Here is a 5,588-nt window from a genome sequence, read left to right as displayed (position 1 = left end):
AGGAAGGAAGGAAGGAAGGAAGGGAGGAAGGAAGGAAGGAAGGAAGGAAGGAAGGAAGGAAGGAAGGAAGGAAGGAAGGAAGGAAGGAAGGGTATAGCTCTCTTATAGGCTCTGAAATTCACTACTTTGCCTGGAGAAAAGTACCTATTTTCTCTAAATGCCTCCATAAAGTTGAAAGTCCAAATTTGTAACTGATATAGTCCTTCTCCACTTATTTAGTCATCCTTATTAGTCATTTTAATCATCCCATGAAAACAGCAATTTGTTTTGCTGGAGTTTTTGAAACCTATGGTATTAAACTGGAGAACAAAAGAGTTAAAAAGCATGAGTTACTACTAAGCCAGATTCAACAACTACCCTTCTGAAATGCTAACAGGGCCAATAAAAGCAACAAAATTAGGTAAATAAGATAAAATAATACCACAAATAATTGAACAATACTAATCACTACATACATTCCTTGTACTAATGATTCTATAGACAATTCCTTTAAGAAAATTTCTCTCCAAAGGGAACATTTTTATCATAAATCATACTAAATTCTAAATTTAAAGCATTCAAAATTCAAAGTTATCTTCAGAGAAAGAAAATGCTTTGAACTCTGAAGGCAGAATGCTGATGATCTTTAAAAGTTAGCCCTGTTGGGGGCAGCTGGGTAGCTCAGTGGATTGAGAGCCAGGCCTAGAGATGGGAGGTCCTGGGTTCAAATTTGACCTCAGACACTTCCCAACTGTGTGACTCTGGACAAGTCACTTGACCCCCATTTCCTACCCTTATCATTCTTCTGCCTTGGAGCCAATATACTGTATTGACTCCAAGACAGAAGGGTAAGAGTTTAATAAAAAAAAATTCACCCTGTCTAAATAATAAAAAAGAAAATCAAAAGACAAAAGTATGAATTTATAATTTTTAAGTCTGGGCTAAGGATTACTCTTTTTCTTATTTATTTTCCAATTACATGTAATAAATTTCCATACAAGTTTTTCTAAGTTATACAATCAAACTTATCTCTCTTCATCCCTTTCCTTTTTCCCTCCCAGTGCTGACAGGTAATTCAATCTAGGTTATACAAGTATTAGCATACAAAACAAATTTCCATATTATTCATTTTTGCAAGTGAATAATCTTATAAAAACAAAAACCCAAATAAACAATCGAAAAATCATATGCTTTCATCTACATTCTGACTCCAACAGTTCTCTGGAGGTGGATAATCATTCTTTGTCATAAGTTCCTCATAATTGTCCTGGATCATTGTATTGTTGATAATATTAGCTAGAGATTACTAATGAAGTTATATCATGAATGCAAAAGATACAATTTTTTAAAAATACAGAATTATCATCAATAGCTTTTTTAACCAAGAAGTGTATTGAAAATGTTGGGCATAGCTTCCATATTTCCAAGAAAGGAAGTTACTAGTTCCTCAGCAGCCAATATTAGTATTAGTACTAATATTATTCCATCATTCACAACTACCTAACTTAATGGGATAGAAGAGTAAAATGGAATGGCATTAATATATAATTTGGTCTCAAATCAAACCTTGCAAAATACTCTATGTTGACATATATATAGACAGCATGTGTCAACTGTGATTTATACAAAAATTGCAGTGTACTTAATAGTTACATTATTGGCCTAACTAGGTATAATTCCTAGGATAGAATTTATTTAAAACGCTATTTAGGAAGATTCTCCTTAATTCATTTTTTCAACAAGAAACACATCACTGGTATTTACATAGTATTAACATGGGTTTGACAAACCAACAAGCAACATTTATTAAGCAGCTACTGTGTGCCAGACACTGTGAACACATGAACAAACAAGATGAATAGATTGATATATGATATGACATAATAAAATGAAGATAATCTCAGAAGGAAAGTAGGAGCATTAAAAAGGAGAAAGACTTCTTAAAGAGGTGGGATTTTAGTGGAAAATTCAAAAAAATCCAGGGAAACAATAAGGCAATGTAGCAGAGGGAGAGAATTCCAAGCAGTAGATAGGCCAGTGAAAATGTGCTGCATCAGGAAATGGGTGTTTTGCAAGAGGAAGAGTAAGGAGGCCAGTGTGTCACTAGATTTCATAGAATGCAGGGAAGAATAAGGTTTTATAATTAGCCAACAAGTTTTTATTGAAGTGCCTATCTCCTACACACACTGTGCTAAGCATAAAAAAATTAGATAGATAGGAAGAGGCTAGGTTCTGAAAGGATTTAAAAGTCAAACAAAATTTTTATTTGATCTTAACATTAACCAGGAACTATTGAATAGTAGGATGATATAGTTAGAACTTCACCTTTAGAAAATAACTTTAGGCTGGAAAAGGAAATGGTAAATTACTCCAGCATTTTTGCCAAGAAAACCTAAATGGGGTCATGGAGAGCTGGAAGAAACACTAGTAACAACATTTTCATATGGACAAGGATTTCCTTTTTGCTAAAAGAATAGAGTGGATGAGCCAGCTTGGCGATTGTGTAGGATTCAGAATTAGTAAGGGAACTTGGACTAGACTCTCTACTCTGCTACATACTACCTGTGTGACTTTGGAAAAGTCATTTAACTTCCATAAACTTCAGTTTCCTCATCTTTAAAATGAGAAGTCTGAACTAAGATGATTTCTAAGGCTCAGTACCTATAAAGTATGTTCTGCACAACTTATTTCAACAAACACTTAAGTGGCTACTATGGGCAAAGTATCTGGGGGAATTAAGATAGAGATGAGGATAGAACGATAAAGAAAGGAAATATTGGCAGCCCTCACCCATTTGGCTATGAGCCGCTGCTTGATTTCAGGGTGGTTCTCCTCAAACCAATCCTGATAATTATGGTTACCAGAAGCACCTGTGGTTTAGCAGAAAGAGCCTAGTATTTGGAGGCAGGCTGAGTCCTGGCTCTGCTTATGACCTTGATCAAGTCACATAATCATCAGAACAGCTTACATTTTTTAAACATCATTTCCTTCTGTATAAAATAGACCCTATGATCTCTGAATTATCTAACTCACAGGGTTGTTGGGAAGAGAATAGATGACCTCTGTAAAGGATTTTTGCAAATCAGACAACTGTATAGGAATACAATTTAACCTGACCATTGGCATCATAGAGAGTAAAAAAAAAAAAATTTAAAAATAAATAAAATAACTGATAGCTGAGTGGAGAGGGAATTGAGGTAAGAAGAACAACTAAAAGGCTACTATAATAATTCAGGGATGTGGTGATGAGGGCCTTCACCTTGGTGATGGTAATATCAGAAGAGAAGAATATTCAAGAGATACTGGCACGGTAGAGTTGCCAGAATTTGGCAACAGACTGGATGTAGGAAGTTAAAAGAAAGTAAGAAATCTAGGATGACAGCTAGAAAGCCTGAGTGATTGGGAGGATGGGGTGCCCTTGACAGTAAAAGCAAAGTCAGTCAAAGAGGAAGATTTTAGGGGAAAGATAATGAGTTTAATATGCATTTATTAATCCACTGTCCTGTGTGAGACACTGTGCTAGGCATTGAGAATAGGAATTTTAAAAATGGCACAAAAAGTAAGTGTTGCCCCCTCATGGCATCCCACATAGATGATTAAATTCAAGATAATCTGAGGAAGAAAAACAGCACTAACAACTATTTTGTAGCTATGTCAGAAAACTAAATGTGAGATCAGTCAGCCAACAAATACTAAGAGCCTTTGCTTTTACTTACCAAAGCTAAACAGAGCTGATACTTGTGAAGCCAACATGAATTTAAAACAATGGTTGATATAGTTAGCACTGTCCTGACTTTCCTCTTCCTATTTATTGACTAAAAGAAAGAAGATATGGTTTACTAATTTCCCCCCCCAAAGGTGTAATACTGTAGCTTGATATAACCAAATGATTTCTTGCTTTGAAGTGAAATATTACAAAGAAAAAAATATTTTTCTACACCTAGAGAAATCTGAACTTTGAAAACTTGTATTTATGAAGATAAATATAAAATGGTATCCTATCAACTAAAGCATAGGAATAATAAGCAACATGATACAAAGAAAAGAGCAATGGATTTTGTAGTTAAAGGATGACCAAACTTTTCAAATCCAACCTCTTCTACTTATTATCTATGACACCAAAAATAGGCCTCAATTTTCTTTTCTGTAAAACAAGTGTTGGACCAAATTTACTCTAAGGTCCCTTCCAAATATTTCAGAAGAACTAATTTTTATGTCACCATATGAGTTAAACAAGTATTCTTCAGTATGTGATAGCAGCTGTTTTTCATAACAAAAATTTCTGGTTAAAGAACTACTTTTCCAACATGCTTTTCAGTCCTGCAAATCATTTTTCCCTGTATGGCAGCTACATAATATCTCAATCCAATCTGCAAATTAACTTCTTTGAGGTAATTAAACTGAACTAGGAACTGGAGGACAATTCATAAATAGGCTCCAATCTACCTTTCCAGGTTTTTCACAAATCACTACCTTATGTGACCTCTAAAATCCATTACATTTTATCTCCTCTCCTTTATACCTTTGTCTGTCCCACATACTTAGAATCTACTTTCTCCCTGCCCCAACCTCTACAAAATATCTTCAAAATTCAACTCTACAAGAGATGTTTCCTGCTCCTCCCAGCTGCTAGTCCTACTTCCACTCCAATTACCTTATTTTACATATACTTAAGTATAGCTATATATTCTCCTAATAGAATTTAAACTTTTTCAAAAAGGCCAGGAACTGTTTCATTTTTGTCTTTGCATCCCCAGAGTCTAAGGCAATTCCTACCATAAGAGACACTTAATAAAGTGATTGATTAGCTTGACTTTGGGTAAATGAACACATATTTTGTCAACTTCCTCGTCTAGAAAGTAAGTGAAATAAATGATCTCTAATAATGCTTCCTCTTCCAGCTCTAATTCCTTTGCTACTACAAAATTAAAGAGAGTACCTGGATTTTTCCTCTTAAAGAAAATACTGAGAATGTTTGCAATCATCACTACATTTTATTAAAGCAAAGTCTCTACAAATTTAACTTCATTGGGAAACATTTCATATTTGTTCATTTGTTCCACAAATAACTTTGGAACCAATTGATTAACAAAAACCTAACCTACTACAAGATCTGTGGTTCAGTTTACTATCTAGATGTTATAACTTGCATCAATTTTCAAAACTAAGCATATCTCCTATAATATTAAATGAATTTCCATTAAATTTAATGTGTTATATGGGAGCATAACCACACCACCAATCTTGCACTTTGGGGCCATTATTATAGAAAACAAAAGCTTTCTTAAACAAGAGTACTCTAAAACACTAGAGGTAGAACTAGAGGAATGTTTCCCATGGGAATTTTGGTATGGGGACATAGGATGATGAGTCATATACTGGGCTGGTGGACTTCCATTATGTTATAGCCCTTACTCCTTTGGCAGGTGGTTTGAAACTTAAGAACTATTTTTTTCTAGAATTTTCCAAATTTTTAAAATATTTTTTCAAGGGGTAGCTGGGTAGCTCAGTGGATTGAGAACCAGGCCTAGAGACAGGAGGTCCTAGGTTCAAATCTGGCCTCAGACACTTCCCAGCTGTGTGACCCTGGGTAAGTCACTTGACCCCCA

Source organism: Gracilinanus agilis, chromosome 2 (genome assembly GCF_016433145.1).
Source record: "Gracilinanus agilis isolate LMUSP501 chromosome 2, AgileGrace, whole genome shotgun sequence".
Lineage (NCBI taxonomy): Eukaryota > Metazoa > Chordata > Mammalia > Didelphimorphia > Didelphidae > Gracilinanus > Gracilinanus agilis.
Note: the sequence above shows the minus strand (reverse complement) of the source record.